This window comes from Crocodylus siamensis, chromosome 10 (assembly GCF_052110815.1).
Source record: "Crocodylus siamensis isolate JL-2025a chromosome 10, ASM5211081v1, whole genome shotgun sequence".
Lineage (NCBI taxonomy): Eukaryota > Metazoa > Chordata > Crocodylia > Crocodylidae > Crocodylus > Crocodylus siamensis.
The window spans coordinates 32,124,647-32,144,459 of record NC_143404.1 but is presented as its reverse complement, the minus strand read 5'-3'; positions in this window follow the sequence as shown (position 1 = coordinate 32,144,459).

Genomic DNA, 19,813 nt, shown 5'->3' with positions numbered 1-19,813 from the left:
ACACCTGTACTGACATCTCAGGTATCCAGGTCCTTACTAATCTGAGTACATGCTGTACTATGTCTGCTTGAATTCTCCCTAGGGCTTCAATGAGATAAAATGTTGTTCTGCATTTTCTGACCTAACTTTTTAGGTAAATTCCTTCCTTGGCTGCATTTTTTGGCAGCACCGAGTGACTGCATTTTTGATAGTGAGTAAAATGAGTCTCAGTAGTTGATGCTGTTACAATCCAACAATTTTGGGTGGCCTCATGAAAGGAAAATTTGGTTCTCCATTTGATTTCAGAAAGTTTTGTTCATATAATTGCAAAAAAGGGTGTTTAGGTAACCACTTGACCTTTAGAAAGTGCACCTTCAGGCCCTGTGGAAATCTTGTATCTGTTCTGTGAAAAAAATGACTTCAGTTTACAGAACTGTCTAGAAGGCAGATATCATAAATGTTACTTTTACTTTGAAAGGAGGAAGACACGGTTTCTTTGATACAAATTTTAGCTATTCATCAGCATTTGGGCACCAATTATTTCAATGCCAACATGCTCACCAAACTAAGTCAAGCTTCCAGAGTTCTGATTTTCACTGTCCCTGCTGACTTGCCCTGTGACCTTGAACAAATCACTTAGCTTGTGTGCCAGAACCTCTGCAGCTGTAAAGTGGGCATCCTGATAGTTATCCTTGCCAAGTGCATCAAACCCAATTTGATCAATTTGGAAAACATAGCCTGAAGGAAAAGCGCTTTTTGCTGTAAACAATAGTTTGGAAACCAAAATCAGGAAGTGGAGCTCCACGTATTATTACAGTCATTGTAGAATCCAGGTGCATCCCAATGGTTCATGCTCCAAGGAGCTCATAGCATTTGAAAAATGCATTAGTTATGACAGTATTGAAGAGGAAGAGCCAAGCGTAACCCACGTGACTAATTAATAGTGTCACTGAGTGCCTACAGGTCTCTCTGATGCAGCAAGATAGTCAGCATGGCCCTGCCCATATGGGAGATCAACTGAATTAGCTCACGATTGGAAAGCTCAACTGTCACCCATAAAGACCCAGCATAAGACTTTTACAGACATGCTAACTTCTCATGTTATAACCTACCTGGGATCCTCAGCAACAGAAAGACTTCAAAAGTACTAAACTGCATCTACATGGGTAACACAGGGATTTTCCAATCCTGTTAAACTAACTTGACTGGATAAAATGCCTTTTTACCCTGTGTACATAGGACTCATGGGAGCTGTGAGTGCTTAAAGCTTCTCAGGATCAGTCTCATTCCTGACCTGGAATTTTTTTTGGTAGAAATTGGACTGTGAAAATTCAGAACATAACAGAATTGTTATATATCTTAATGCTGACTTGGCCTGTGCTAGAACTCTTCCCAGAGCAAGTATTCCAGGCTAGCATATAAATTAAAGCTCATAAATCAGTTGAGAAAAATCTTCTCCATAGAAATGGCCAGCATGCTAGAAGGGAGTTAGAGCTACAAGCTCTTTTTGATGAAGCCTCGCTGGCTATCAAGCTTCTCAAGAATGCGCAAAGCAGTAGAGTTGTTTGGCTTGGGAGTGCAAGTGGAATTTTTTTTTCTCTTTTGTGGACAATAAAATTTAACAGCTCTTCTTCCCCTGAACGCTGCTCATGGTGACCCCAGTTAAGAGACAACAGCATAGATATAATCTCTGGAAATCATGAAATGATTGATGAATAGCTGAGGAGCTCTGAATAACTAAATGAAGTTCTTCTTGTTTTCGTTAGCAAGTAAAGAAAATACTTTTAGCATTTTACTGTGACTTTTGGGGTCAAAGAGAATCTTGAATCCAAATACAACAAACCTATAAGGAAGATACTGCCAGGAGTCTGATGATTAGACTAGGAGCCCTCCATCAGGCTCAGATGTCAAAAATAAAGCTTACTGAAGAGGGATTGAATTTGAGCCTTGTGTGGATCATGGGAATTTGGGGTTTACTATGTGTCCTTTCTTTTTGGAATAGATCTCATTACACTGTGTGTACAGAAGCAGTCACTGGCTAGAGCAGGTGAAAGTAGCTTAATGTATCAAGGAAACAGTTGCAATTAGAGGACTTTTGCAGTTCTAGTTTTTTAAAATAATGCTTTCACCTTCTAGGTCAGTGTTCAGGTGGGCCTGACAATAACTATGCCAAGGAAATATGCAATGGGTCAGTGTACAGCCCCCTAGCCCTTAACATTTCACAGTGGCAGCTAAAAGCAAACCCAGTTCTTCTGTTCCCAATTCACAGGCCCTTTGCCCGAGAGCTAAAGCATGGTATCCCATGAGTAATTAACAGGGATCTGGGTCTTCCATTTCCCACAGAAAAATGGAGAAAACCACACATTTCCCAGTTTTATCAGAAAAATGCAGATTTCCCCTTTTAGCAGGGAAACCCACAAATTTTCCCCTTTTGTAAAGATCTCTGCAGGTGGAAACAGTTCCAGCCTGTAAGAGATGATTGCAAAAAGGGCAGGAAAGCCCCAACCCAGCCTGAAGGGAGAGAGGAAAGGGCAGCGTCTGAGGCTTTTAGTCAGTCTCAAGTATTGGGCCAAGCTCACTTTCCTTCTGAAGCCTGTGAAGTGGTAAATGGGGCTTACAGGGGGCTGGGGGATTTTGCAACTGGCTGGGAGTTGTGGGGTTTGCAGGAGCTGGAAGGTTTTGCAGCCAGCTGAGAGGTTTGAAGAGGACTGGGTTTTGCAGCAAGCTGTGGGGATTTTCAGCAGCTGGGAGCTGTGGGGATTGCAGGACCTGGGCGGGGGGTTGCAGCTGGCTGGGAGTTTTGCAGCCTCCCTGCTCCCAGCCGGAGTGCCAGGCTGGCTGCATATGGAACCCAAGCGGTGCTATCAGCCTGACCAGGCTCGGCTCCTCCATATGCGACTTGCCTTAAGGGCCAATAGCTGGCTCATGGTCCACGTGCAGCCAGCCAGGTGGCCACTCCACATCTTCCCCCAACACCTCCCCATTCTCTCAGCCCCTCAAGCCAACTCCCCATGGGAGTGTGTCCAGCATCCACACACACACACACACACACACACACACACACACACGTACAGATGCATATACAAGTGTACACCCATAGATGTGCACGGGGTATGCATACACAAAAAAGGAGCACCAGCAAGGGCCGGGGGCCTGTGGAGGGCCTTTGATTTTAATCATAGATTTTGCATTTATTAGAGAATGAGATTTTTTTTTTTTTTTTTTTTTTTTTAAAATCAGAGAAAATCAGGTTTCCTGGTGATTAACAATACAGAGACCACAACTCACAATTTAGCTGTTCTTTTTCATCCAATAAAGGACCCATGTGACATAGTAATTAACAAGTTCATTACAATATGAAGCCTCTACCTTGCTGATTTGAACCAGAATACAAGCATAACAGTAGTCCAGCTGGGAGATGAAAAATTCATGGACCCCACCTCTCCGTTGAGTTGGAATACCACACAGAACCTAACACACACTCCCTAACTCACAAATGGGCAGACGTAGATGGAGAATGGGCTCATCTGTGATGTATACAAGCACATTCTTGATTATGTGGATGAGCTGCTTAGATACAACTCCCTTTGAAGAGGAGACTTGTCATGCCCGAGTTATTACTCTCTTTAATGGAAGACTGAGAATATGCCTACATAATAGTAATTTGCTAGATTGGGCATATCTACACAAGACATTTACTGCAGAATAGACTAATTAGCGCTGCAGTAAATGTCTTGTGTCTACATGTGTAACCCAGGCGGTACTCCAAGATGTGCACTTGCTCTGATCCCTTCAATTGGAAAGGGGGTACAAGTGCTATGGTGGGTATAAAGGGTGCTCCCCTATAGAGAAGAGCCAGATCACCAATGGGGACTTAACCATATACTTTTTAATGTAGAACAGTAGTGGGAACATAACAGGTATAAACCAGGGGGTATAGGGGATACTACAAGGCCCTGAGGTGGCAGAATTCAATAAAGGTTAGACGCTTACAATCATAGACATATTCATCCAGTTGACAAAAAACCAAGGTTAACAGAACATAAAACAAACAGCAGAACAGAAAATACTGGTAGGTGAAATATAAAAAGGCACCCCACCTCCTGGAGGAGGGGGAGGGGAGGAGAGGGAAAACACAATGACCCCTTTCCGCTGCAACAAGAACATCTCCCTATCATTTCATTCACCCTAAATCACTCCAGCTGGGACTTGAACTCATCTCTCCCATGTACTAGGCAGGAACTTTACCACACAGCCACCAGTGCTAGAACTGTTTCAAAGTCCTAGGGATCTTGACCTTCCAGGAGACCATTCCTCACCTTGAGCTTCCTAACCTCTTATTGGAGGAGCAGGAAGCAGAGCTGGGAACCACTCAGGTTGCTGCTCAGATCCTTGCTGGAGTTGGGGAACCTCTCCTGCTGGCCACAGCCTCTCGTAGGGGATCCTGGAGCCCAGCCAGGAGCCTCTCCTGCTGTCCACACACAGTGCTGCTGAGGGTCTAACTGCTGCTTGCAGGTCAAACTCCTTCAGGTTCTTCTGGGGCAACTGCTCCTGCCCAGCTCTTTGAAACTCCTTCCTTGTAGTCCCTCACTGGTCTCCCCTGAGTCAGCTGCGCTGCCCCTTTTATCCCCCTCCAGGTGACCCAAGGGGCAAATCAGGGGACATGGAGGGTGAGTCTCTGGGGCCTGATTGGTTAGGAAAGGGAATTCCAAGCTCTCCAATCATCTTTTACCCTTTAAAAACCCCTGGGCTAAATCACTACCAGCTAGCCCATCACACATGTGTGGCCTTATATGGCTGCAGGAATTGAATAAACTCTGCAACAGGGTAGTACTTGTAAATATCCTGCTGCAGAGCTTTTTACTCTGCAACAGCTCACTTACAGAGACTGACACAACTGAGGCACAAGGGCACTTCAGTGTGAGGTCTGCCAGCCAGCTAGCCCAGGACTAGAGTACCTTCATAATCCAGCCACGCCCTCAGCAGCATGACGAGCTGGGTTGGAGTAGCCCTGGGTACATGTTCAAACAGCATGACCAGAAGCAATAAATTCCAGTGCAGGAGTTTATTGCTGTGCGCTAATAGCAAGTGTAGACGTACCCACTGGGCACATCTAGACAAGCCCGCACGTGCTTCTTGCAGCATTTCAAACCCCATCTCAAACAGGGTAGGAGTGTTGTGTGGGTTAAAGGCTCAAAATGTGAAAATAAGGGTGCCTGAGGGGGACACTGAGCAGAGCTCCCTGGGCTGCACCCACCGGTCCTTAAAGGCATCCAAGGAGCTGGTGGACACCACCCACTGGTGCTCCTCCTGAAAAGGTGAATGGACAAGTGAGAGAAAAGCAGCCCTGCAGCCTTTGGGCATTTTCCTGGCCTGAACCACCTTCCTGGTCAAATACAGGGCCCACTTGGCCAGGGCCAGGCAGAGGTTGACCAGGAGGTCCTGGAACTTGGTGGGGCCGTGGATGGGGTGACCAAAGACAAAAAGGTGGGGGGTGAAATTCAGCCAGAACCTCAAGAGGAGGTTCTGGAGGTGGAGTTGGAGCAGCTGCAGCCTGGCACACTCAAGGGTCATGTGCACCAGGGTCTCCCTCTGTCCACAGAAGGGGCAGGAGACCGGGGTGTCCATGAAGCTCGCCACATACATGCCTGTGGCAATGGCTCCATGGAGAAGCCACCAGATGAGGTCCCCAGTACCTCATGGGATGAGGGTGGAGTACAGACTCAGCCACTGGGGTGCCCCAGCCATGCCCTCATCAAGCAGGTCCCACCACTTGGTGTCTGGGCGAAACTCAAGGGCGACATGATGGACAGTGCAGCACACAGGCACGTAGAGGTAGCGACAAGGGACAGTGGAAAAGTGGACTGGTCTGGTGTCCAGCAACTGGCCCAGATGGTGGAGTAGGGGGCACCGTGAAGCCAGGCAAGGCACTGGCCCCATGACAAACTCTGGTGGGCTAGAGGACACGGTGCGGGGGAGAGGATGGGGGCCACCACCGCACAGGACCTGGTCAACAAAGGCAAGGGTGTCAGGAGATAGGGCAGATTTCACCTCCTGGACCAAACGGCGGGTCTACCCACAACACATGCAACCTATGTGCTGGGCCAGTGCAGCAGGGTCCACCCACTCCCATCTATCATAGTCCAGGAGGTCTCCAATATGGGTGACACCAGCCTGGATCAACCTCGGTCACAACTGGGGCACCTCTGAGGTCAGCACATCCAGCTGGGGGTTCCAGAAGAAGGGCTTGATGAGCAGGTTGGCACCCTGGATGACAGTTGTGGGGGACCTGGAGGTGGAGACCAGCCTCCAGGCCTGGAGGAGGTCCTGGTGGAAATCTAGCAGCGTTCACAAGTCCTGCAAGGAGAAGCCCCGCAGGCTGAGGAGCTGCCAGTCGTATCGGAGCCCCCAGAAGTGGCAGAGGAAAGCACACACCAGGTGGCCCCATGCCACCTTATAGCAGTCATTGCAGGGCCTGAAGGCAGAAAACCAAAACCTAGCTGCACAGGCAAACCAGGCCCTAGCTTCCCTCCCACAAGGAAGAACTCCAGTGCCTGTCTCTAGAATCCCACCAAGACCTTAAGGGGCACAGGTGGAATGTGTAAGCAGTGCCAGAACATGGACAGGACCAGGTGGCTCTTTCCTGCTGATTCAGGGGGTCAGATTCAATGATCTATTGAGGTCCCTTCCAACCCTACCATCTATGAATCTCCCAAAGGACCTGGACACGTGAGCGGACAAATGCACCATGGGCACAGTGGCCACCCAGAGCACAAAGCTCTTCCTGCCTCTCCCAACACTCTTCACAGAGGGACAGGTTGGTTGGGTCAGTGGCCAGGTGCCTCTCCAGCTCTAGCACTTCTTGGACCCCCTGCTGGGTGTGCCCCCGAGTGTAGCTGTGGCAAAAAAGCCGGATGCGCACCTTCCCCACATCCCACCATCTCCTAGCCAAGGAGAAAGCTACCCATTGCTCCTGCCAGGCCAGCCAGAACTCCTGGAAAGCCTCCCTGAAGCCCACATCTTCCAGCAGACTGGCATTGAAATGCCAGTAGGCTGACTCCGGACACCTAGGCCCTACCATGGCCTGAGCCCAGACAAGGTAATGATCGCTGAAAGGGGTTGGCCGGATGCCAGAGGAGTGGGACTGGGCAAAGTGCAGCAAAGAGATATAAAACTGGCCCAACTGGGAGTGGCATGCCTGCTCCTCCCCCACCCTCACATAGATGAAAGTGGGGGGGGGGGGTCAGCAGGATGATAGGCATGCCAGATGTCCACCAGGGAGTAGTCTGTCAGGATCTCCCTGATGACGTCCATGGTGACAAGGTTCCACTCCCTGTGTGACTGGTCACACGTGTCTAGGGTGACATTAAAGTCCCCACCAAGGACCAGGCACTCACAAGGGTTGAGGGTGCCGATGTAAGTGGTCACCTGGCAGAAGAAATCCAACTCTGGGTCCCTTACTGGGGCATACACGTTCAGAAGGTTCAGGACCAGCTCCTGCACCTAGACCTGGAGGTGCAGCAGGTGGCCCAGCACCGCCTCAATGTCCGGGAGAACCTCCAGCTGCAGGCCTAGGGAGAACAAGGTGGCCACTCCACGAGGTGGCTGAGAGGTGGCTAAAAAAAGACCCTGCCTCCCCACTCCAGCTGCCAATTTGGCTTGTTGGCTGGAGTCGTCAGGGTCTCCTGCAAGAATACTATGTAGTACCCTGCCTCCTGAAGAAAGGAGAGCACCCGGCATCTCAAGACCCTTCCTGCAGCTGTGGACATTGAGGGTCACAATCTTAAACAACCTCATGGCTGGGGGGGTGGAGTAGATGGTTCAGCAGGGGCCTTGCTCATCTCAACATCCAGTGTGCGGCCCACCAGTTTGCATGGCACCCTCCCATATGCATAGAGGGTATCTATGAAACTGCGGGCCCATCTATAGATCTGGACATTGCAGCTTTTAGGCCCCTTGCCTTCCCCCACCAGCACCCTGGCAGTGATGAGGACGTTGTCAAAAATCTCCCCAGTGTCCCAAGGCTAGCTGTACCTTGGCAGACCAGTGGGTGTAGTCATGGCCAAGAAATACAAGTAGCTCATCCCTGGAGACCACCAGGACCAAGAGGTCTGCAGGCTCCATGAAGCCTGCTAGTTCTCAGGCATCCTCCTCCTGGTCCTGGGGCTCAGAGGGCTCCTTAGACATCATCTGAACTCCCCAGTCCACTAAGACTCCAGACTCTGGATGGGATTCAGAGACCTCTGCAGACCCCTAGGACAGAAGTGGGGGTAGGGCCCCTTCATAAGATGATTGGGTAGAGCTGGAGCCCTGGGGGTCTGTGCAGGGTCCCCAGTGAGATTGGCCCGTTGATTAGGGAACCCCACAGTGACCCCCTCTGGTGTAGGAGTATGGGACAGGCTGGAGGTGAGGTTTTCCTGGGAGGGGGAGGGAAGAGACCCACCAGCACCAGGGTGGCTCCAGCTTCTGCCTCAGTCTTGGAAAAGGGGACCCCGTCCCTCAGGACTCACCAGGGTGCCTCTATATCCCCCAGATCAGAGTGAGGAGGCTCTTCTACCAGGCCTTCCTTTGGGTAGGCCTCAGCCTCAGTGCCCGTGGTTTCAGGGTGTAGGCCCTGACCAGCAGAATGAGGGGCTTCCTCCATGCACTCCTGTTCATGATTATCTAGCAGCCCTGAAACCTCCCCCACAAGGATCACCCATTTGATCTTTCCTGAGGGTGGGGTTTCAGGCTCAGCTGGGGAGACCCCCAGAGACTGGTTTACTACTTCCCCCCTTGTGGTGGTATTGGGAGGGGGAGAGGAGTCCTCCACATCAGAGGGCTCTAGCTGTGCCCAGGCCTTCCTCTTGCCTTTACGCCCAAAGGGGACCTGCACCCACTCAGCCATGGGATGGCCCTCAGGTAGACAGGCTCCAGCAAAAGAAGGCTAGGGTTGGGGGGACAGCAATGACAGAGGTAGGACTAGGGGTAGGGTGGGGCCTGCTCCCCCTTTCCCACCTAGTTGATGCTGCCCTCTCTAGGACTCTGTTAAACCTGGTTGGAGGGCAGGGTCCCTTGAGCTCATGGGGGGGGGGGGGTCATAGCTGTGGCTGGAGTGCCATAGGGGCCTGAGAGAGGTGATGCACCAGCGATAGGGGGAACCCCTCTTTCCAGTGGGACTCACAGATGCATCATGAGTGCCCCATGGGCCAGACAGAGAGGGCAAGTGCCATGGGGCACAGCACCAGAAGCACCACAGGTCTCCCAGTGTATAGAAAATCCTTACCAGGGCCCCCTGATAAGGAATTACCAGGCACCCCTCCTCCTCCACCCGTGCTCACAATCGTCAGCTGGATCATGAGCTGGCGATGGAAAGAGCACATGTGGCAGAGGGCAGGGTCTCAGCACCCCAGTGAGAGGGCCACCACTGGGGAGATAACTCTACCCAGGGTTTGGAGCTAGGGGAGCACAGCCCAGTTGGTGATATAGGGAAGGAAGGAGCCGAGGACCATCTTGGTCCCAAGCTCTTCTAGAGACTCAAGATGGGTGTATTCACCCTCCACCATGAGCCCCCTCTCCACTGCCTTTTGTGCATAGCCTCTGAGGCAAGGAAAAAGACTCCTTTGCCATGAAACGAGGAGGCCACCACAATCTTGGGGCCCCCCACTACCCAAGCCAGGGCCTGTACCCAGGTCTGAAAGTGCAGGTTCTCCTGCTTGGGCAGTTGGCACTTCACCCCGTGCCTGCAGGTGGATCCTGGGAAGGGGACCCCACTGCCTGAGCTGGAAAGGGCAGCGGTGAAGGGTCCAGGCACCAGGCTTCAGGTCTCCCTAAAGCTGCCTGTGCATAGCTGTGGTTCCCCTCCTGAAGTCCCACATTGATGGGACCGGGGCTAGGGCCACAGACAGGCTGAGTAGGTGTTCTGGCTGGCGTAGTGCACCTGGTCCTCTCAGGGGCTGGTGGCCTAGGCTTGGGGGCAGGTCCCTTGCCCTTACCACTGCCCTTGCCTTTGGTCTCCAATAATGGGAGAAGGGGCTCAGGAACCCCTCCAGGGGTGGGCCTGGCAAGGGGAGACCCTCTGGCCCTATTGGCTCCCTACCAGAGTCGCATCTGCCCCTGCAGTGGAGGTTGCAGGCTTCTGCACCACCACCACCAACCCAACCCTGAGGAGGTTGGTTGCACTCTGCCTCCAGGGTGGAGGCAGGGGCATGCATCCCTTTTGGGGCTTGGCTGGGATCCACCCCCATAGTGGGGGCTGCAGGAAGCTCTGTGGGGGCATCTGCCCCCGCCCCACCTGAAGATTCCTGCCCTGCTGTTGTTTCACTTGAGGGCAGGGAAGACAATAAAGAAAAACAAAATATCCCATGGGGCTGGTGAATCTAGCAGGAGTAGGCAGGGAACTGAAGCTCACTGAGCTACAGCCCCACAGGAAAAAAACCCAGGAGGCCTATGCTTTGAGAATATTAGGGGAGGGGGAAAAAGAAACAAAACAAACAAAACAAACAAACCCCCCCCCCCCCCCACACACACAAGGGCTTTGGAAACTCAAGCTGGCTTACTCAGCCACAGAAACACCAGGGCAGGGGGAGTGGACCACAGGACGTACCACGCAAGGGTAAAAAAACCACCACACAGGGAAGGCTGCTGAGGCAGATGTAAAAGATGGCTGAAGCAGTGGAGGGGCTTTGTTTGGGGAAGATCTGTCCAGAATCTCCTCAGGCCTCCAGCCAGGTGCTCAGCAGCATAGCAATAGGCAGGAAGACAAAGATGCAGTGAGGTAGCTGTGGGGGAGGGCAGGAGCAGTCAGTCATTTAGGAAATAATCCAGTGCAGGTGTGGTGTCAGGTGGTGCAGCAGGGAATCTCCCTCTCTCCTGAGAAGGGGCAGCAGCAGAAACAACAGCAGCAGTGGTGGAGCCATCCAGTTCAGCCACTCAGGGTGTGCTTCTGGTGAAAGTGGAGGTGGCCTGCCAAGCTGGGGCAGGCAAGGTACCTTTAGGCTCTGGCAGTGATGGTGGGGGAGGGGCCCACAGGCAGCACAGGCTCCCTTCCCAGGCTGTCCCCAGACCACAGCTTGGCTGTGGGCTGGGCAGCAGGCCAAAACAGGGGTGCAGAAGCTGGGGTGCACTGCAGTGCAGTGGGCCCCTCCCTGAGGGGGAGCAGCAGCATACAACCTTCCCCTTGGGGCAAGGCGGGGAAAGCAACAACAGCATTAGCCTAAGGCAGGAGGGAGTGCAGCCAGCTTATTCCAAAAGCTCCGAGACCAAGCCAGCAGCTAATAGTAGCCAGAGGCAGGTAAGGGCCTGGCCATCTTCTCCCCAGAAGCTCCTGAGACCAAGCTTGCAGCAGCCTGGGACAGGAAACGGTGTGGCTAACTTCCACCCAGAGGCTTCTGGCCCTGTGCTACTTGCCAGGGCAGCTTTTTGTACTGCTGGGGACAGCACAGGTGCTCCCTCTGGCTGCAGATCATGGAGGAGTCAGGCAGGGTTATTTTGCCCTAAGTGGCACAATTTGCTCCACAACAAAGTGCATGTCCGGGCGCATGCACTGAGGCAAAAAGCCCCAGCTCAAATTTGCACCATTTCTATTAGAGCTGCTGCTGGCACACCCATTGATTACTGGTAGCAATCTAGCCACAGCAGCTTAGAACTCATCATGGGCTGGTTAAATACTTGGATTGGAACCTGTGCTAATCCATGCCTGTGGCTAGACTATTAGTGATACAGAAGCTGGATCATTAAAGCTAGCTTGGGTGTCACAGCAACACCTGCAGCATAGACATACACAGATTCCACCTAAGCTTCCTCTCTCGATCATCATGCTATACCTAGCACTTCACTCTGTTGTGAGGAAAAAGTCCTAAGTGTGAACTGTAATAAAATCTGACACTCTGGGGACACATCTGTCTGGCACACTTAGCACATCAGGTAGCAGCACCTTCAAACACTACACATTGTTGAATATGGGCTGCATCCAAGTGCATTTTAAGTGGGCTGATATGCACTACTGTATGATCTACCCTGTTATCTTGCTCATGCTAAGTTATCTGTCAATAGTACAGTACAAACGTGGCTACCATGTTTCTGATTTAGGTCAGAGTCCACATGCAGCAGCACAGTGTGTTTGCTTCCCTGGTGTGGGAAGCCTGCCTTATGGACATGGCTTTCAGTGCAACTCTTGGGTAACCATTTCTCTGAAACATGAAACTTCCTATTTGTGTAACCAAGGGTCTTTAAACATTTTTAGAACCCAGAACAACACCAATTGGCCTATCGTCAGAGCTCTGGGTCCCTGATATTCATCATGTGGAATAGTATTGTATAAAGCAAGTTTGTTCCTCTTCTCTGATGCTTTGTCAACTGTGCTCCTCTTCCACCTTCAGAAACACTCAAGAGATTTTAAGGCCAGAAGGGTCCATTATAATTTCATCTGATTTCATCCATAATTAATACTAAACAACCTTGCCCAATAATTTTTTTAACAAACCTAAAACTTCTGATTGATCTGTAGGAGATCTTTTAAAATATATATTTAGACTCCAGTTAGGGCCCTGCTACACATTCCCACACACAGAGATTCACAGGAGTTTAGGGCAGGAAGGGACCTTGTGTGATCATCGGGCCCAGCCCCCCTGCTCTGGGCAGGAAGGACTGCTGGGGTCAAATAACCTCAACAAGGTGTGCGTCCCAAGGGTGCTGAGGGAGTTGACTGATGTGATTGCAGAGCTACTACCCATCATCTTTGAAAACTGAGGATGATCGGGAGAGGTCCTGGATTATTCAAATTAAAGCTGACTAGAAACCAGCTAGAGTTGTTACACATTTTCAAGCACAAACATTATAGCTGGTTGGCTCTTTTTATATTTGGATTGTCATTTTTATCATGTGATAATTACTTTGCATGCATAGCTGGTCTAAATTTATTACACGATTAGCCAGTTAATTGTGTAATAATTACTTTGCACTTGTAGCCCATCTTACTTTGCAGGTGTGGCCAGTCTAAATATATTATGCGATTAACAAGTTAATCGCATAATATATGTAACTAGTAGGAGAGGTCTTAGAAAATGCAAACAATGGTAAATCCATTATGTCAAAAATGCACATGCCTCATTTGATTATGTTTAGGTGAAGCTTCCAACAGCTATAACTCATCATATCTTTTTCTTTTATCAGACATCTTTATCCTTGTAGGTTTGTGTAGATTTGTTTTCCTGCTGTCTGTCTATGATGAGAAAAGCAAGAATCTGAAGACGTTCACATATTGACAGAGAGTCAGTGGATGTCCCTTTCTTTAATCAGCACTGAGAAGACCTTTTAACACATCTCTATCTCACACTTAATCTAAAACACTTACACACTATTTGGGATTCTTTTATTTTTTTATGGAAGCAGTTTCCACATGTTGCTGCTGTTCCTTCCTTCTGAACTGATAAAGATCAACCATTGATCCATAGCTGAAACATCATTCATTGGCAGGGGACTACATTCTGGTCTTCTCTTAAAGATACAAATACATGCCTACAAACCCCAAAGTAAGAGGATAATTATGAACAAAGCATCATCCAAATTGGGTTTTTTAAATCACAGGCTTTTGGGCCTTGCCTTTTGAGTTTTTGTAAGTTCTGCTACTGATCCTCTTAGACTTAACCTTTCTTTGCCTCAGATTGTAAGAGCAGACCCAAATTTCAGATACTAAATTTTCTCTATGAAATTTGTTAATTTGGGATCTGAATAAGGCTCTGAGAATTTTTTTATCATTCTTGACCAGCCATATTATTTTTGTTGGGACATTCATCAAATGCAGAATGGACCTGACTCCAGCTCCTCTTACCCTAGCCTATCTCCATTGAAAGAGATAAAATAACAGCTCTGTATTTCTGCAACTGATTCAGTCCCACAATTCAGATGTATTTTTCATTCCTGAAATTCATCTTGCTGAAGTCTGAATCAATAAAGCACAATTACAGTATGTGTAGATCAGGTATGTATTGGAGTCTAACTGCATCTCTCCTATCTCTGACTCATTTGTACTGCACAATTATATCACAGCCTGAATATAGAAGACTTGGGATCTAACATACCATTACAGGTATGTCCCTCATAACACGGCAGTTATACTTAGTACTATAAAACAACCTTAAAAAGACTGTAGTGGGCAAATGATACCATGTGTTGGTTCAGAGCACATTCATTTCCAGCCATCTAAGGTTTGGCTGGAACTGTTCTTCTAAACCCAGATACATATGTTGGCTTAAAGGCACCATAAATAAAGTAGCCTAACAAACCAAGGCAATTGGTTTTAATAAGAATCTTGGCTTGTTTTGATAATGCACTGAGTCTTCATGCTGGCACCAAGAATATTTTTTTAGGAAAATGTATGCATCTTTGCAGCACTCAGCAACTAAATCCTCTCTGCATTTTATGGAAAGGGTTTCCTGGCTATCCACTTTCTAACATATTCCAAGTCTCTTCCAGCTGATTGTTGTCTGGGCTGAAAATATTTTTATATTAAGCTCAACAACTTGCAGCAGCCATGTGTGCTGCCAGTGCTGGTGAGCTGAGCGTGCTGATCACAAGCAGCCTTGCTCTTGTTTCCAGTGCATTTGTGAGGTGTCTACAACCCTTCAGAATCCTCCTGAATCACAATGTGCAGATGTGTTTGTAATAGCTACAGAAGTGTCCATCTCCTGATACCCAGCCTTATTACAAGCAGTAGCAATAATCCAGGAGTTCAAAGGCATTCAGGCTCAGCAAGGGTTTTTCTGCAAGAAATCTGAGATTAAATAAACTTGAGCCCTCTTCAAGGAGAAAGCAGAAGTTGGAGGGAGAGAAGCTGCCTCTCAGCTACACAGCATGCATCATCGTGTACCTTGGAAAATAGCCAAATGAGGTGCATCGCAGACTGAATCTGGCCAGAACATTTCGCAAAGAAGGGCCAAATAGATTCATGTCTGGTGCAGTGCCATTGATTGTAATGGGCTTATGCCAGGCATGGGTTAGGTGCCACATATCACAGGCAGCCAAAGATCTGAACATGACCCAGATGCCCTGTAGCCTTTGTCCTAATTTCACTGGACCACGCCCTGAGATGCTTGCTCAATATTTACCCTGGCAAGGTCCCATATACTCCAACAGTAATGAGAGATAGGTGAACAACAAGTAAGGCTCTCCAGATTTCCTCTGCTCTTTTGTGTGACGAAGATGAGAAGGTAGTTTTAAAAGGAGATCTGAGGCCTCTGTTAGCACATGAGTGTAGGCAGTGAGCGTAACACCTCTAGAGAACAGATACTGAGCTGAAATAGGAACTTTGCTTATTGACAAGGGACTAAAACCCTGTTCTTCTCCTAAAGGTAAATTACACAGGGCACATTAGAAGCAAATACTACAAAAGAAAAATTCCTAGGACACAAGGAATCACTTTGTTGGCCTGCCTTTCCTCTTTCTAACAGCCCCCAACTCTCTGTAAAAAAGAAAATATGTGCATTGTAAAACTGACTGAAGTGTCATTCCTGCTGACTGGGGCTGTTTATTGCATCCCAACTTCTGGGGCACCACTTTGGAAAGCTATACACAATTAAAAGTTCACATGGATCTCATTTAAAGGAGCAAAATTCACATATTCGCAAACTATATGACCTCTCTGGCTTTCCATCTTGTCATTCTCCTCCAGAGGGCCCATCTTCCTGAAAGCCTTTGTAAGGATACAGCTCAGGCCCCATCCAAAGGAACCTAAAAAGGCTGGATGCCCAACTCCCATTGCTGGATGTTTCAAACCACATTTGCCAAGGTATTCAGATTCATAAAGATGCCTATATGATTTGAATGGAAGTTATATACTGTGGCCAACTGAATGTTAAAATGGAATTAATTATATGCCTAAATACTTTAAGAATTGTGGTGCTACGTGCTTCTGGAAATCCCGCGAGGTACATATCTACATCTAAAGGCAACAGGATACTTTTAAAAATCTGGCCCCTGATGTTTTTGGGCACCTTTGAAAATCCTAGCACAAGTCTTTTCTGAAGCTGCCCTATTCAAGTTCATTGTTGGAAAGAACATTTCAAATCAGGCTTGACCTTGAAATAATTGTCAAGCTTAAAAGTTGTGAGTAACATGCATGCCATTAGCACACCCATTCTCCAGTAGACAATACATTTCAAGCCCTGGATAGCTCTAAAAGCTTGAGAGAGGCAGACATACAAGAGTGTTATGTCCTCTGTCTGAGAGCTGAATCCCATGGAGAGTGGAAATAGCAATGTAGGACAGCTGTGAGTATGCTTAGTATTAATATCAAATATAATGGTAATTCAAAACAGAATCACTTTGGTACAGATCTGAGCAGCACAAGCCAAGTTATGAAATGATATTAGCATCTGGATCTTAGAAGCAGCTGAGGCAAAGCCTGCCAGCATTTGCCATATGTCTCATCTGCAGAGAGTATTTAAATAACTAAACACAATGAGTTAATAAATACATGAAATAGCTTTGCAAGATAAGGACCTCTCCATACTAGTGGCATGGCAGATAATCAAAGCAGTCACATCCAATGGAAACTCTGAAAAGGGAAGGTTTAGATATAATGATATTGGATTCTCTCTTCTTTTTCAGGTTTCAGTTGGTTAATTCATATAACCAGTTCTGACAAACATTTACAATGATCCTTATCTTCTGGCAGTTGAGCAAATCCAAGTGCAGTTGCCAAAGTCCTAACTTTTTCATCAGAAAATAACTGGTCCTTTTGGGAAATGTAAACTGTTGCCTTCCACAGACCATCCAGTTGCATCCCTGTTGTCATTTTACCAGCATCAAAGACATACAAAACCATTGTATTTTCTGGAATTCTCTGGTAGCAGCTAAAGGATGAAATGAATCTACTGGTGGTCTGAGCTGATCAAGAAAGAAGGTTCCTTAAAAGACTGATTCTAAGAAAATTATATAGAATAAGCCATGGGTGACTGGTGCCCCCTTCGTCGGGGGGGGCCATGTGCCCCTTCAGCGAACAGTCAGCAACCGGGGGGGGGGGGGCCGTCCCCCCGAAGCTGATCCTGCCAACTGGGGAGTTGGGGATCCCCCTACAGCCAATCCCACCGGCCAGGGAGGAAGTCCCTTGCAGCCCATCTCACTGATCTAAGTGGCTGCAGCTGCAGCTGCTTCTGGGAGTAGCTGTGGCACTCCATTCCCCGGCTGGCACTTGCGGGGGGGGCACCGGCACTCCCGACTGTCCCCTCTGCCCATCACCTAAGTGGGGAGTACGGCCAGTCAGGGGGTGTATGTGCACCTTTATACACCCCCTGCACATCGTCACTGGAATAAGACAAATCCTGAATTCTTCGTTTGGTTTTTACCATGTAAGTACAGTAGTAGTAGTATCCTATTGAATTCTGGGGGTGATTCAACTGAGTTAAAACTTCAGTATGTGGACCTACAGGAAAGTTATAAGGGAAAGTGATATTTCTTTGCTTTTCTTGCCAAATAATCCAACCCCTTTGTAACAGCAATGCACTCTGTTCTGGCCTCTAGATGACTACCGGCATTTTAAGCACTGTTCTTCCCCCTGCTCAGAGTAGATCTATGTTATTACTATAGGCATTACAATGGTTCTGAGAGGTCCTAACAAATCTCAGCATCCTACTGAGCACAGGCCTCTAGTAAGGGATAGTCACTGTCCTACATAGCTTCCAATATCAACAGCCAGGACACTAAGGGTGAGAAAGGAATCAGAGAGGTAAAGTGACTTGGTTATAGAGCAAACCTTGGAATAGAAACCAAGCACCTGATTCCCAAGCTAATGCTCTACCCACTAGATCAATGACTAAGACATTGGTGGATACAAATCTGAAGCCAGGCAGGAATTTTCTCCTAAATCAGATTGGTAGGGTCCATTAGAGCTTTTTTGTCATTCTCTCTAGAGTGGGTCATGGTTTATTTCCCAGGGTAACCTGGACACATTTCTCACAACAATTTCCCTATCACTGCTTTGGCCCCTGGAGCCTCTCTTGAGAGCTCCTGCTCTCTTTCTGGGGCACATCATTGTTGGTTTTGAGGGCTTTAGTTTTTTGTACTGAAGGGCTCAACTTTCTTCAGAGTGCTTAATGCTCTGTGGTACTGGGGTGGGGGGCAGGAGGCAGAAAGGGTGCCAGAGTGAGCAGTCTTCTGGAATTACCATCTATTGCACGATTCCCTGCATTTGTGAGGAATTGGACACAATGCCTGGATTGTTCTGTTCAGTCTTGTGTTCCTTTGCTCTGATGCCTAACTGAGGGGTGTCAAACATAATGGCCTATGGAGCCTCTCTTGCCAGTCCACTGGGTTACTAGCAGCCACCTGAAGCTGGGATGCATGGTCTGCTGCAAAATGCAGAGCAGTTCAGCTTCACTGGCTGTGGCCAGTAGTGGCAATTTTACCTTAACACCATGGCTGCCCCCAAACACTTGTCAAGCTCCCAGACCCCACTGCTGCCAAACCCATTTCCCTGGAGCCACTACCACCTCTCACCACTTCCACACTTCTTGCCACCTCTGGACTTGCTGCTTCAGTTGCCACTACTGCTGTACCCAAGCCAGCCATCCCCATGTCCCAGGCTGGATATGGCCCACAAGGAGCATGGATCTAGATCTGGCCCTGGGACCTAAGTGAGCTTATCTGGTTTATCTTAAACCACCAAGGGGTCTGGGACAGACATTGCATAAACTGGTTTGAGCCAAATCAGTGAAGTCTGATACTACATTGAATCAAGTTTATCTCAAACTGGTTTCACCCATTCTCAAACTGGTTTATGTGCCCTGAAGATCTGTTCTGTTGCAGGTTTAAACCAGCTTCTGATCTCTTAAACCGGTTTATGTGTAATATCTGTCCCTAGCCAGAATAACCTCCAGTTAGTTTCAGGTGGTACAAAATGTTCCATACAGTTGACACTAAACTGCTAAAAAAGCAGTAACATCTCCTGAAATTGAGTGATTTTTTTTATGAGCAGATGTCTGCAGCTGATTAGTTGTGCCTTGAGTAATAGGTGTCCAGTGTGGTCACTGGGAGTTCTTTCAGGGAGGTTTAAAGAACAAGAGTTGATTTAACTAGTCAAAATAGCATATGTAATATGCTATTTTTAATTTTAAAAAGAACTTGCTTCACTTCTTGGATGAGTTAGTGCAAACAGCACTGGATTTACTAAAGAGACACCAGCCAAAATACTGAGATCTAAATACTCATACTTGATTTCTTAAGGTGTGGTGGTTAAGGTGTCTTGCTATAGCTCCACTGGCAAGTGTTTGTGCCTTGCTCTGGACTCAGGCTGAAGGCCACCCTCAGACAAACCAGCTGTTATGGATGCTTAGCTATTCAGGCTGGGGAACGGAAGGGAGCCCAATGCAATGTTAGCCACACCACTCCTTTGCGTGCCATTGGCTATAGAAACTGGTGTGCCATAGCCAGGTTGGCCTGATGCACCATTTGGCTCCATCAGCCCTTTCCCCTCAGATTTCCAGTAGAGGACTCTAATCTGTAGGTGCATCTACACATGCATTTTAATGCACAGTAGCCTATTTTACTACGCATTGAAGTGTCATGTAAAAAACTGCTATTATGCTAATGCACAGTAAAATCAGCTACTGCTACTTAAGCACCATTTAAAAACTGTGCATATTTGTTATTGCACATTAAGGCACCTAATGCATATTTCTTTAGTACTTCAGGATGCCTATACATGAGCAGGGAGGCTGCTCCAACTCACTTTAATTTCAGTGTGTCAGAGCAGACTTTCTTAATCAAGTCTGCTGGAGCATAGCAATTACAGCAGCCTCCTGCATCTCATGTGCCAGTATCCCCACACTTCAAAATGGTGGCAGGAGCACTTTATTTA